This window comes from Haemaphysalis longicornis, unplaced genomic scaffold (assembly GCF_048455015.1).
Source record: "Haemaphysalis longicornis isolate Haplotype H1 unplaced genomic scaffold, Haemaphysalis longicornis Haplotype H1 scaffold_2, whole genome shotgun sequence".
Lineage (NCBI taxonomy): Eukaryota > Metazoa > Arthropoda > Arachnida > Ixodida > Ixodidae > Haemaphysalis > Haemaphysalis longicornis.
The window spans coordinates 123,169,595-123,185,090 of NW_027526295.1; the positions used below are offsets into that span (position 1 = coordinate 123,169,595).

At 47.2% G+C, this 15,496-nt stretch overlaps 1 long non-coding RNA gene and 1 pseudogene across 2 annotated transcripts in view; one reads left to right on the top strand and one right to left on the bottom strand.

The window, feature by feature from the left end:
- LOC144167355 (uncharacterized) overlaps positions 1-15,496 on the top strand; it is a 34,882-nt gene that overhangs the window by 11,066 nt on the left and 8,320 nt on the right. The window lies entirely within an intron of this gene.
- Positions 8,478-13,861, bottom strand: LOC144167353 (uncharacterized; annotated as a pseudogene).

Genomic DNA, 15,496 nt, shown 5'->3' on the forward strand with positions numbered 1-15,496 from the left:
AAGAAGGGACTGACATTGCGTTGTGCTCTGCAGTTGTGGCGTCAAAAAGAAGAGTATTAGAAGTAGAGGTTGTGCGTTTGCCGAACTAGGGGAAGACCATTTCTGTTTGGCATTCAGTTCAACATCAAAATAGCAGCATCAGACGAGTTCAGGCTACCAAAGGTGGCGGCGGACAACTACCATACCTGGTCTATCAGGGCAAGAGCCGCTCTCGTGCAGAAGGGATGCTGGGACGCCATCGAACCCTGTTATTCTGAGGAAATGACAGATAAAGAGAAGAAGGTAGACAACAAAGCATTAACCTTTCTATTCCTCGTTGTTGAGGACAATTACCTGGATGACATCGGCGAAAGTAAAACTGCGACAGAAGCGTGGACGACACTTGAGGAGATGCACTCGAAGTTTGGAATCGAAGTTTGACCTCAAGTATTTCTTCCTGAGGGAGAAGATCGAAGAAGGAAGGCTGCAGCTACAATACGTTGAGTCGTCAACGAACAGCGCGGATCTTTTCACGAATCCGTTAAATGGAAAGAAGACACATGCGTATTGTGAGTGCTTGGGAGTGAAAAGTGTGTGCTGTGCACTTCGTTCTCCATAAATCGGTGGCAGTTCATTAAGGGGGAGTGTTAGTTGTGTAATAAACGGCCACCGGATGGTGCCACGTGTACTGCAGCGCGCATGCCTGCTCAAGAGACCCCGTGACTCACCGCAGAGTGCGCGCACCGTCCTGCGCTTTTGTGGCTTTTGTTTCTTCGTTTGTACGGGCGTATTGTCTTACTCCCGCGCGCCGCGCGCTCGCGCGTATTACGTTTCAATTAAGAAGATGGCAGCTTGATGGCCGCTCGTCGTTTCTTTCGGCTCCTCGCGAAGCTGCCGCATTCTGTGCTTTTCGCATTGTGGTCATGCTGCACACACCACAAAAACTAACAATCGAGTATGGTGCGTAACTGTATATCATGTGGATACACGGGTCTATGTGCACTGCATTGTATTTTTATAAAGTTTAATGTTGCAAGGGCGGATAATTGTCCATTATTTAGCTATGGTACATGGGCTTCGGAGGCTATATGTAAACGCAGATTACAATCAAGATATATAAAAATCATTATGCAGCAGATTTAAGAGCGGCGGTAAAGTCGAGACATGCCCCTTGCGCTACAAATAGGTCGCGAAGGTCAAGACGCGCAAAAGGAAACCACCAGCGTCACCCCTCCGTTAGGGTGTCGAAATAGAAATTTTAGGGGGTGAGTGTCAAGGATCTGCATCGTGAAGGTGGTGTAACAAGCGATTCCTTTAAAATCGTTTCATTCGCCTACTTTGAGGTGCGCAAACTAGCCACACAGCTAGCGTAAAAGTTGCCGACTCGCCTAAGTCACAGAGGATTGACACACAGGTTGAACAGCCATCGTGCACATTTTGGGGGGATTTTTTGACGTGTCCCATTTATAGGTAAGTATGTGTGGCATGCTTGACCTTCGTTTAGGCCAGCAGGTACATATTTCAGCTTGCCAGCTTTTCACTGCGCGTAAACTGTCCCTCTTTGGCTTTGTCCCATTCTCCAAAACACCGATAATTCATGCACCACAAAATATGCAGAACCAATGTTTTCTGCATCAATACAACTCGTGTACAAAACCGTACAGAATAAGAGGTCCTGTACATATTATGTTGGGCCTCAATAGCCCTCTATAGGTGCGGTGTTTAAAGCGACAGACAACCGATTTTTGTGGAGTGCACGTCCTTCAGTTTACGTGAAAGCCAGCGTTCTATATACTAGATACCCACAAGTGATTTTCATATAAACTGGCAGAATTGATTTCATTTTTGCTGACAACTTTATGAAAGTCTGAAAGGTGGCGACATGTAGTGTCTAGACGTGACAGTACCTTGCATGTCCAAAAAATTCTGTCGATTTCAACACGTGATTCAAAAGCCGCATGACGGAATGTGGAAGGCTGCGCATTATTGTTGATTTAGCAGAGGACAAGTTTTTGAATACCTCTCTCGATTTCAGGCGCACTTGAAATTATGTTCCAGCACGGCTCGCTGTCAATGGTTGCCAGCATTCCTTTTGGCTGGTCCCTTATGGCTGGTAGATCTGAAAACTTCCATTTCAAAAGTTCCAAGGCTCTACCAGCAAAACCAATTCGGGGTAAGGTTTTAAGTGAAGTTTTGTCATTTGGAAGAAAAAATATACTCGATGAAAATCGGTTGTCTGCCCCTCTACCGTCTGCATGAGCGATTAGAATTCTATAAGGAGTTCCACCTGACCAGGAAGCCCACTGTGTAAGCACTAATGAAGTTTGTAATGACGATACCGGTCGTTCCTGTGAATGCGCGCGAGCTGGCAAGATCCTATACGTCTTACGTAAAACGTACAGGAGTTGTGCTAGCTTTTACTCAACTTGTAAAAGTATATACAGCTGCTTACGGTTTCATGCTAGTAATACTTAGTGACATAAAGGGGCTCGTGGCGATTTAAGTCCTACACTGGAGTGTGCACGATGTCTTCCGGAGAATAGTCTGAAATAGTGTCATACAGGGGCCCACCCCAGTCATGTACGTCTTTCAAGCAGACAGAAGTCTTCAAGCCCATAGTGTTTGCATACAGCGTAGCAGGAACTTCCGGCGCACTAGCTTCAAAACGCGCCGCTACAGCCGCTACTTCGCGTCTGTTCTGGCCTTTCAGTCTACTCACCGCTCGGAACACACCGCCTTTAACACGGTCAAATGTTTATATACATTTGTTCCTCTCGCGCGAGATCCGACCTTCAGCGACATTTTAACCGCAAAGCGGCTTTGTGTATTTCTAGTGCGACCATGCGTTTGTCTATAACCTTTTTTGGAGCCTCATAGAAATTCGTCATCACCAGCTTAGCAAACGACCGCAACGGCAAAACGTGGCCTTTCCTACCGAAACAAGAAAAGGCAATGCAAGGTTGCTTTTTATTTCAGGATTTCGAGATAACGTTTGAATCTTTAAGACTTTTCTATTTTGGCTTTCCGTTTCAGAAACTGCGTGTTAGCGACGTCGCGTGTTAGTGTGCTCCAGGCTGATGCACAGGCTTGCAATATATTGAACCTACACACCTTGTTTAGTTTCATGACAATAGAGAGTCTTAGCATAACGGCTTCCGTACGCTACGCTAAGGTTAGCGGGTAGCGGGACCCGACTGCGCATGCGCGCGCTCGTTCCAGCACCGGGAGGCCCGCCGACCCACGCTTCGTTACCGTGTTACCGTGACCGTAACATGGTGGCCAGCGGGCCCTTTCGTTCAACCTGCATAGTGACGTACGAAGCCAATCCATTCAGATCCAACTGAAACTGAAGCTCGGTTCTCGTGTGCATCCGCAGAGATCGACACCAGCACCTCCAAGATTGGAGAAAAGAAAACCTCTTGCCAGGCCCATCAAAGTCGCGTCAACCTGACTTCGGACGCTTCGAGTGCTTCGAGCATGCCGACTTCCGCGTGTGCGGCCTTGCCTGCGCCACCATGGCAACCGCTGCCGAACAATTCGGCTAGCCGCACTCGGTTTTCTCTGGCGGATGACATCGCCATACTGCTTCAAGTCATAAATTTTCAGGCTAATACTGACCCATGCAGGTGGACGGAGATCGTCGAAAAGTTGAACAAAGACCTTTGTCGGTCGTACACAGTGCGAAGTGTTAAGGAACGGGTCGACCTTATCGCAGCCCAGTTCCTACAGAATGATCGGTGGAACCTGCAAAAGTAAGTAGTTGTTTTATTACAGGCAAACGTTGCATGATCACGTCAGCTGCTCGAGCTGAGCGTGTGGGTTACTGCAGTTAGCAACCGCTCTCTACAAAGTGCGCTTTTGAAACCAGGTCTGGCACTGATGAAGAGTACGGCGAGAGGGACTGGCTATTTCAGCAAGTTGTCCACCTCATAAAGGAATCCGGACACCGGATTAAGCAGCCCGCCAAAAGACCGCGGAAGCCGCTGCAGGCTCTGCAGGTCCGTCCTCACGATCCGCCACCGCAGCCAAGCAGGTGCAGAACGGTGACGCTGCCGCTTGCGGGCTCGTCCCAGTCCGCGCAGCGGGAGGACGCCCTCGCTTACTGCGACGCGGAAAGCATGGCGTTCTTCGGCGACGTGTTGGTTAAAGCAGGTGAGGTATCCAGTACGGTGTGAATATGTTGTCTATGCTGAGTGCTGCCACCTTGAGCGATAATCGAAGAACACTCGCTGTGATAAGCCTCCTCAATTGTTGTCAGGGCTCCTCGGGGAAGCTCCAACTGCGAAGGGTGCACAATATTCCTCGCTTCCAGTGCTCTGTTGTGCTGAACGCGTAGACTATGGTGCCACCGGAACCCTAATGTAATGGTGTTCCTCACTACCTCTGTATGTCGTGCACGCGCGTTTGAATTGCCTGCGTTCTGAAATCAACACCCGTTCCACATCCCAAAGCATGCAGGGCTCATAAATATTCTGTCGATTTTATCAGGTTTGCGTGCTTGAACGCACGACTTCCTTAGTCTATGAGGCTGGCGCAACTGAGATTTGTGTGTGCATGATCTCACTTTTTTTGTCTGCAGGGTCTAACTAAATGAAATGAAAGCTTTAGGCACTATCTGTTTTGGTAATTAATATAAAACACAGCTGCAATAAATTACTTTTTTATCCATAAAGGCGACTGCATGAACTCTGCAAAGAAGGGAGAGATGTTAGAATGCATTGTTCTTTTAATAACAGCCAAAGCTTCTACAATACTGCAGTCTAAATACAAAGCAATTTGAGCTACTGCAAGGCCATTTTAGTTACAAACAACTGAGGAAGCAATAGTGTTGTAGACATAATAAAATAGTAACTATGTTTTAAGCGAACCACTATAAGCAAGGTAAACCTTACCTCTGTCCTTGTTGCATTTCAATTTTAATGCTCCTGAACATGAGTAAGTAAAATTACGACAAAACGAAGTTGACTAGACAAAACAGGCCTGCATCCTCATTTCTTTGATGAAGGATGTAATCTTTGTCTGGTGGCTACTCGCAGCACTGCGCAGGATGGAGTTTTCCACTGTGTCAAAAACAGAAGTACCGTCATATGTCTGCAGTTTCGGACGATTGGGTTTTTTTCCAAGTAGCTTCTCAGACTCCTGGTCAAGTATTCATTCCTTATATCCGATATTGTGCGCAGCTCCCGCGGTTTCATTTTCGTTATAAAGTAAGTGTCACTGAAATAAAGCGTGACCAACGAAACTTTGTATTTCCGCACTATAGCCGATAATTCACTATATCAGTCTTCATTGTAACGAGGTTCAACTGTATAAAGAATGTCTTTCAAGACTACAGGTAATTATACTTCACAGCAGCCATTCAACACTCATTTCCCACCCCCACCCCGTTTATATTTACTTCTCGGTTCTGTACAGTTCTAAATGAATGTTTGTTTCGTTATTTGTATGCCTTTCCAATTTGATGTGCCCACATCAAAAGAAAAAAAGGCCCTACCGTTGCTTTGGCTTCAGCTTTTTCTGCACAGGGAAACAGACGAAATCAAAAATTGTTAGTAACAACTGTATCTGTCTGCTGCAGGTAGGGGTATGCCAGTCACCCTGCCCGATGCTATAATTGAAGTGGTGATTGGGTGCGCAGCTGAGGAAGACGCAGACACAGCGATGGCGTCCAATTTGGCTCCGTCGGAACCTCCCACCAACCCTCCATCAACGCGTGCGAGCCCTCCACCGACAGGAGCCAGCCCTTCACCAACGGGTGCCACCTCAGCACCATCCTCCACAACGCAGACACCCTCGGGAGTGCGGATGGGACCAATGCGTGGTACTAAAAGATTTGCCTATACCAAGCATGCTGCAGGGTCACGAAAGTAAAACCAAGTTTGCCTATATTGGTAGAATTGAGTGTCGCATGAAGTAGGTATCACTGCCCAAACACTTTCCCGAACCAGAGTGTGACATCGCAAATCTTGAAAAGTGAAGCACAGGATTGATGGAGCTTGCCTAAATGTTTTTCTGTAACAAACACTCAGGCAGCAGGGACATCGAATTGTACAATGGTGTATTCATGAACTTTTGAAAAGCATGCACAATTCAAAAGTTTATCGTCTAGACAACCTCCAGTGTTAAGCATTGTTTTCTAATAGAATGCCTGTCCTTAGGTGGTGAACTTTGTTTCAGCTTTGATTTCTTTAAAATGTTTCGCCTTGTGTACAGGCGCAATCAAAAGAATAATTCGTGCAAGCAGAGGTAAGAGCCCACCATACCCGGCTTGTTCTGGGCATTTTGAGACCACCTCTTCAATGCCACGATATAAAATTGAAGGGAAATGAGAGAAAACAGCCAGCTACAATCATGCATTTTCCAGCAAACAAGGGATCATTTGTTTATTTATTACAGTGCCCACAGCACCTTTTCAAAACTTTACAGTGGGGAGAATTCAAAATTCATACAAAAAACAAGCAAAGAATTTAATGCAAAGAAAAATGACAGGCCAAAACCAGGCATGGTCAACAAAAAGGCATTACCAAACATTGTAGCAATGTTTCCTCATTTGTTATGTTTGATGCAGCTGGGCCGAGGCAGAACGCTGTAGTACTAGACTACCTGCACACTCGAGACTGTCAAGATATGGACAGAGATGCCAAGCGCCTCGCCCTTGAAGAACGCATCATTTCCCACAAAGAGCGGAAGCACCGTAAGCAAATGTAGGAAAGGTATCACGAAAGAGAAATGTGGGCCGTGGAGCGGGCCGCAGAACGCCGCCTAAGGGCCAAGGAGCGCGAGGAAGACCAGCGCCTCAGGGCCGAGAAGCTCAGGCTCCTGGCAGAAGAGCGCCGCCAGTTTCCTGCGCAACAAGAGGCACAAATCAAAATAATGCATGCATTAGTTGATTCTTTAAAAAAGTGAGTGCACGTGTGCAATAAAAACAGTGTGGTGAACAAAAAAACCTGTTACATTGTTTACATTACATCCTCTAAAGGTACATTCATCTATGCTCCCTATGAGGGCACAACACTGACAAAAAGGAGCTGCTCATTTATGATCATTACCTATTCTGTGAAGCCGTTACGTGAAAAGACCCATCACTAAATATTATCAGACAGCAGTAAGGGCCACTACTACCATTGCAGAGGAGAATTGTCGCAACTAGCAGCAAAATCGTCTAACATTCAACACATAAAAAAACCACTGTTTGCGTTGCTGCAAAATATGTGCTCAACTTAACGTCCACAGCTACACAATCTACTGTACCATTACTGTCGGAGATCAGATAGAACACTGTCGCTTGTGGCTGTATTGCCCAGGCAAGCATAACGGCTGGCCTTACGATGCGAGGCATGACTGCTGCCAGCCTCAAATCGAGCATTGTGTTGTGACCCGGTTCTTTATGGATCAGAAAAAGACAAGTAAGTTTGTTGGACTGTCTGAGGAGCATTCCATCAGTTTCACAACTGAAGAGATGGGAAACAAAACTTAAAAAACAATGCAGCACTATGACTTGCAAAGAACAACATGGCCTCCGGAAGCTGAGACGTTTCAGCTTGGAAACCAGGGTGATTTGGGTTATGTGCTTACTGCACAACCAACAAAGTGAAACGAAAACGTCCTAGCCGTTAGCAGCAACCAAGAAGTCCTAGTCCTAGACGAAAAAGTCCTAGCCGTTAGCAGCAACCAGCAACCAAGTATTGGATGATGAAAGCTCAGCAAATGGCCTTTTCAGAAAACATACAAGATGGACATGACAAGTAAACAAAATACAATACAACAGCGTGCAAAAAATAACGCAACTAGTAATATTAACACAAATGGATGCACAACAGGGACGAGCTGCAAGAGAAAAAAATCAAATGAACTAGACACGTCCACCAAAAATATCACAAAAGCATGCGGAAAATAAAGTAGTAATGATTACGAATGAAAGTGTAACACTAGCAAAATATTAATATGCAAGAAACTCTAAGAAACAAAAGGCATTACAAAACGGGTCATGCATGACTGTGCAGTACCCTGTCTTAACTCTTTCGGGGCCACACCATCACGGGTGAACGACAATCTCCAAACCTCCCGTAAAGAGGAAAAACGGCGCTATTCGGACCACTCACGCCATCTGGCGTGTTCCTCGGCAACAGACTTTTTTATTTTCGTTGTCGTTTGTTTACATTTCGCGTGGGTAGACAGCATCGCGAGTGAAACCTGCACCCAAAGTAGCGGCGAGTTGGGCAAAAATGACCTCCTGTTTCACTGCACTGGCTGCAAAGGCAGACAGCAGTTTGAGGGACTTCGCCCCTGCTATTCGTCAAATTTTAGTTATGAGGAAGACTCTCCCATTCAAAAGCCTCAGACTACAATAGGTGCTGCCAGGGAAAGGTTTGTTTTTGACTTCGCGTTGTATTTATTAACAAAACATGCCTAATACCTGATGACTGCGGCATTACTTGCGTGTGTCCGGTGATCTTTAGCGTGCGCCGAAATCTCCAACACACAGGCGTTTTTGCTTTTCACCTGCACATGAGAAAAGCGGCCGCTGTGTACGGGAACTGAACCCGCATACTTGTGCCGGTAACGAAAGAGTTAAGTACACGATGGGAAAGGCACCAGGTACTCATTGAGTGCTGGAGCACTAACACCAAAGAACCCGGTCACCTGGCTCCCATACAGGCATGTGTGGAAGTTTGCAAGGAGGTTGGAGACCTTGTACTTACGCCCCAGATTTTGCAGTGAGAACTTTTGATTTTTGTGAAAGTCAACGAGGGCGAATTCTTGAGCCACATTGCCAAAGCCCCACTATACTGCCTGCCGCACCGTACTCATTCGGCGGTTAAAGCGGGCTTCGTGGGGCTTCAGGGACGAGCCTCCATAAGGCTTCATCAAGAGCGGCCGGAGTGGTTATGCCGGATCCCCATAGATGACAAGCCGCTGGTCCTGCGTCACCTGCTCCAACTTTTCGTACAGTCCAGAATCCTTAAGGATACCTGCAAAAATGCAAACAATTGTATGCAGCCGTTTCCTTGTAACTTGCACTTAAAGGGGCCATGAAGACAAAATGCAAGTTTATTTCATTTGAAAGATTGCCTGGTTAAGGTAACACTGAAACCACTTTTAAAACAAACTTCACTCAAATAGGCTCTATAATTACGAAAAAGGAAAATGGCCATATGATGCCCTAGCTGATTTCCTGCACTAGAACACGGCGTATTATGGGCAGCTGGGCTATTGGCTGAGAGCCCGGAAAATCCAACGCAAGTTAGGCGAGCCTTATAAGCTTGTGGAATGTGCTATTTGCACTTAAATGTAGTGCACATTCTTTTTACACCAGTAAGAATGACGGGGTAAGCAACGGAAGTTACGTGCAATTATGAAGTTATTGGCTATCTCCTTGGCAATGCATCTTTTTTGTACACTATTATGAGAGATACGTTTCACGTTTCGGTCAAGACTGCCACCGTTAACACCGAACATTTATGCGGCAGGGTTGCTTCGGTGCAGGCAAATGTGAGCCTGCATTCGTGTTTCGCTCTGTCCGCACTGATGGATGATTCGACACCTGTGTGCCGGGGTCCTCCCCGAACTTGTTGGTGAGGGCCTTGGCTCTGGCTCGGCGTCTGCTCTTGTTGTGTTCCGGGTGCACGTTTCTCGGGATTGGATCCACGCGTAGATCCCGACGGACGTCTTCGCGCAGCGTGGTCTTGACTCCTTGCTGATTGTGGTACCCAATTCGAAGCTTCTCAAAGGATGTGTCGGCCGGCCTTCGTACTCGACAGTCGCTCGAGCTGGGACGTCTGCTGGGCTTCGATGATTTCTTCGAGCGTGTTGTGAATTCCCATCTCAAGCAGCTTTTCGGTGCTTGCCGTGTCGGGAAGACCGAGTGCTGCCTTGTGCGCCTTTCTTATGAGAATGTCAATCTTTTTCTTCTCGCTCTTATACCACTGGTGCTAGGCCGCCACCAATGTTACGTGACGTATCATGACGGCTTGTATTAGCCGGACGGAGTTGTCTTCCCTCATACCCCCTCTTTTCGCGGTAACTCTTCTGAAAATACTGCAGGCGTTCGCCGCCTTGCTCGTCAGACGGTTGATCTTCCCCGTGTTTCTTCCGCTGGCCTCAATCACCATCCCGAGTACCCTTATCTTGGGTACCGTTGGTATGACAGTACCGCCCCTAGTCCGGATCGTGATCTGATCGCACTGTCTCTGTGTGGCGTCGTTGCCTTCTCGGTGGTTGGTACACGAGCAGCTCGGACTTCTTTGGCGAGCACCGGAGCCCCGTGTCTTGGAGGTAGTCTTCTATCTCTTTGACCGCTCTCTGGAGGGTCGTCTCGATGTGGCCGTCGTTTCCTTTACACACCCACAGGGTGATGTCGTCTGCATAGATCGTGTGTTCGACGTCTTCTAACTTCTCCAGTCTTCGTGCCACTCCTGTCATGACGAGATTAAACAGCATCGGGGAGATGACAGACCCTTGCGGGGTGCCTCTGTTTCCCGTGCTACGTTCGCCCACCTTGAGATCTCCGGCCAGAAGTTCAGCGGTTCTGCCCCAGAGGAAGTCTCTCACGTAGTTATTGCTTCCTTCCCAGAGGTCGAATTTTGAGACTTGTCGCAGGATCGCGGCGTGGTCGACTTGATCGAAAGCGCTGTGTAGGTCTAGGCCCAGTATGGCTTTGCTGCCGACAGTTTGGCTTTCGATTACTTGGTGCGTGATCTGAAGCATGACGTCTTGAGTGCTGAGGTGCTCCCTGAACCCGACTACAGAGTGTGGGAAGGCCGCTGTTCGCTCTGGGAACTTCTGCCATCTGTTGAGGACGACGTGCTCTAGGGCCTTGCCGACGCAGGACGTCAGCGAGATGGTCTCCGGTTGTCTGGGTCTGGCGGCTTTCCCAGTTTCGGAATTAAGATCATTTTCGCTTTCTTTCACTGGAGGGGAAGCGCAAAGAATATTTTACTGTCTGCAAGGCAACGAAGTTTGTTCGGAACAAGAGCAGTGTCTTTACGTATGCTTTTGTCCCTCTAACAAATTGCTTAGAAAGTCGGAACAGTCGCAACGTGAGCGCTCAGCAAAGAACGAAGCCCTCATAGTCCGTTCATAGCGGCCAGCCACAACTACGACAGGGCAAGGGCGACTCGAAAAACACAATTACAACGCCATGACTAAACGAGTAGGCAGCGTAGGGCTATTCGTTATTAGTAACAAATCCTGCATTGGTTCGCTGCTGTGCGTCATGACAGACGACGGTATTCCACGCTGAAATTGTAGGGTCTCATAGGGTCTGTCAGTCGACTACCTCGTGGAATAAAAGTCCAGACTGTGCTGCTCTTTGAACACACGAATAGCAGCAAGGGTACTATCCCGCCAAGTTATGTGGAAAAAAAAGATCAGGACAGCCGTTTTTGTGAACCCGGCATAGATCCAATTGTGCGTTAATAGAAGCTATTGTTTTCATCGTTTCACCGTGTTTCTTTTTTTCTGCCATTTGGGTGTGTGTGCAAGACAAAAAATGTGACCGCAATGCAGATGACAACTCGTCCAATCTAACCATATCAAGATAGCCGCACCCGGTAGTGTCGTTCTGGAGATACACCGAACTAAAAATTTAGATTGTTTCGTCAACTTGCGCAACTAGCTAGTCACTTCAGTTTGCAAGCATTTTTCTATGGCACTTTGCAACGGTTTTAGGCAAGGAAACGATCGAAACGTGCCGAATATAAAATGTGCAATCCCAAAATGTGACTTTCGAGAAGATGATTTTTGGGATAATTTCTGCTATCTGACCGCCATGTTTTTTGGATTTGATTGATCAGGGTGTCAATCAAACCCACCCATCAAGCACCTACACACATACACACACAGAAAGATTACAAGAAAATGGGCACACATTTGAGACTGTCCATGCTGTGTGTTCAGCGCATGCCTAGCATTGAGGAGGTAACAAGACGAAAACAGAAAACAGCATTTCACCCACTGCAGTTAAGTGTCCCAGAAATGTGCACCTGCTTCCGTGGCCTTCATGTGAAAAGAAGAAAAGACGAGTAAAAGGGCAGGACTAAGCGATGAGGATGTTTCATGCACAGGCAGGACTGCCTGGAGTTTAGTTTGCCATGGCACCCGCTTGGCGCAACCGATGCAGGAAAAAAGACCATTGCGTTATGCATGTGAAACATATGTATTTTGCAACACTTCACCTCAGTGTAACCATGTTTGTGGTACAATAAAGATACGCACATAGTTATATTCAATCCTGAGTAGTCCTTATTCTTGAGAACTGGGAATTTCCAGGTGTAGATATTGTCACACTGTACCCGTCCCTCGTTCTCAATTTTTCCTCAATGGCCCATCTCCCTTCCTTGGCTAAGCGTTGATGTTCATGCCATTCATTTTTGATTTGCTACGCACGTGATATGCGACCTTTCCTAATCAATACTTCAACGGTGCAGCGACTTTATGTAAAACACAACAGTTCAAGACTGACCGCTTTGACAATGACAGAGCAGTGGGAACAAACTGCGATGTTCATTTTTTAAGTGAGAGCCCAGGCTCACGCAAACTGCTATGAACTTACCCTGAAATGCATTACTAGCATCAAAAAAATTTTTAGCCCGCATATCATCAATGATAATTTGTCATGCATGTGGCTTTTAATGAATACAGTAGAGTAGCTTATGTGCACTCGTGGTCCAAGCACACACTGGTCACACTAAACATACCAGGTTTACATTTACGTGGGGCTCATCTGCAACAATTCAGAGACAAGGTGGAGGCGTAGATGTAGCACTAAATTCAATTTTGCCAATGCCGTTTGATGCATAACATTTTTGTATTACAAACAGGACTTTCCTGAACTGCTAAAAATACATAACCTACCACTTGTATCCCTACCTTAAAATAGGCAGGAGAAGAGTGCTAGTGCATCATTGCTTTTACGCATTTCCTCGATATGTAGAATAAGTAGTTTCGCATCCCGCAGAATGACAGAAAGGTACTGTTAAACTACATGCGCCATCTCCTATATTCGCTGTGTTGCTGCATGAAAGCACACCACAATAAAATACGATATGCTCGAAATTACGATTTCCCCGAAAGGGCAATAAACCCTCCAACTATACTTTTTGCACTCTGATTGGTAATACCAGGCAATCAATACAATAAAATAACATACCAGCATCATGTCGCCTTCCTTTGTAAGGTCCGTCCAGCTCGCAGATGATGCCGTTTGCGCACATCACCGCCTGGTATTTCACGACGTGAAACCGTTTCTGCCCGGAGAACAACTCCTGCTGCTCCATCGTCGGCCGGCAAATCCGGCTCGCCGTGCCGTGGATGAATCCCAGCATCTCCTCAGCGGCGCAACCCTCGCATCGACGGCCTGCGAAAAACGAACGTTTCTAAAAGTGCACTCAGCGCACCAACGGAAAGGTACTCTCACCTCAGCAAACTCGTGCATTCGGGACGGGGTCATCCAATCGTGGTTGCTCATGTCCGACAGGAGGTGGGCGAAGTAATACTCGATGTGGGACAAGACTTTGTTCACCACGCTGCATATCACCGTCCCGTGCCGACCAAACTCTACCTCCAGCTCGCACAAGCGGTTCGGGTAAGCGAGGCGCCGCAGCGTCATGCATAGGGCCTCCATGCCCGACACTCTGACACGCTGGGCGGTTATCACTTCATCCGGAATCTTCAGGGTGGTGAGCAGCTCACAAATGTCTTCTCTCTCGAATCTGAAGATTTCCACGAACTTGCGCCGCTTAATATTGGCCACATCTAGAAGGCCGTACTGCGCGGTGAAGCAGTACGGCTCCGGCTGCGAAACGAGGAAGTAAATTTCTTCTATCTCGCGCCAGGTCAGCGTATTGAGCAGCAGGGGATCGTGCAGCAGGCTGTACGGCATGACGAAGTTGGCCGCGCAGCACACCAAAAGAAACATCGATGCCTATTCGCCCGTGCGCCGCGAAGACGGCAAAGACAGGACCGACAGGACTGACAGGACCTGGACGAGCACGACGCAACGCTGTTGAAGACGCCGCAGCATATGCCGCTACCTGTCAATTGCTTTTATGAACGCACACAAGTATTACAGCAAATACAGGCTAGAACAATGCTTATGCTTTTTTGTATGATGGCTTTTAGACTTCAAATGCTTTACGTGGTAACGAATTGCCAGTTTTTGGTAACTGCGCGAATAAATTTTTGGCACACCCCGCTCCGCTACCGGCGTACGGAACTCACGCTACGGCAGCCCGCTTCGCTAAAACACGTTTTCGCCCCGACCGGCGGAATAAATAGCGTGTTCGCGCGCGCATGCGTAGTCGGGTCCCGGTACCTGCTAACCTTAGCGTAGCGTACGGAAGCCGCTAAGATAAAACTCTCTAATGGTTCCAACCATTGCGCTAACGCTACAGAATGCTGCACGCCCCCTGCTATATCCCGCCGCGGTGAACCAGTGAATAAGGTGTAGTGCTGGTGAACCTCGGGCCGCATGTTTGGTTACCACTTTTGCTTACCGCTTTTCAGATGGAGGTGGCAAGCGAAAACTCACGTAGATCAAATTTAGGCGCAAGTTAAAGATTCAAAGTGGTGGAACACAATGTGGAGCTCTATATTACGACGCACCTCATGGTCCAAGTGTAACTTCGCGTCAAAACCGATATTGTTATTTTTGCTCTCTCTCAGCCTATTGTGTGTTTTGAGGTCTTCCCTTAACTCGCTCCTTTCCTCGTACTCCCGATAGCATAAAATATGCCCGCTATCAACCCCTTCTATCAACCCCTTCTATCAACCCCTGCTATCAACCTGCTCTTCTAATCCCACTTAATCAAACAATATCCCATTAAAGCCGTGATAAGTTCTCCAGTAGTACAGCCCAGCTGTCTACGCTTCACAGAGTACTCGCGCTAATGGTTGCTAGGCTCAAGCTCAGTACACTCAGCACACTCAGCACAGTCTACTTAAATATTTTTAATGGTATACTCTGGGCAACCACTTAGAAGCGCGATACAGATCCCGAGAAAGGTATTACAGTAAGTAAAGAGACAGAATGCCGAGTGGGGTGCTTTGCCGTGTTTGACTATTTATAATGAACAAGAGTGCGAAGCTGAGCGACTCGGTAAGGATCCATGGTTAAAACAGCGCAAGTGACAGGACGAGAAAAGCTGACAAGGACGGGCGCTGAGAGACGACAAAAATTTCGTCGTCAGTCACTATTTGTCCATGTCAACTTTTCGTCGTCAGTCAGTATCTGTCCTTGTCAGCTTTTCTCGTCCTGTCCCTTGCACTCTTTTAACCATGTGTTTAGAATATCCTCTATTTTCACGCGAACTGATCGTTGTATCAATTGATCAAAATGAAATTATCTGTTTAATAAAGTCCACATTAGGATTTCGAAAATTGGCCTGACTTCAGTTCCGCAACCCCGACTTTATACTTTCATTGAAGTCGACGAGAATGTTATTACGTGCGTCTATGTACTCTGTAAGTTTTGTGGCCACGGCACGTATGTGCTGCGTCTTAGGTGTGCGTCTTCCCG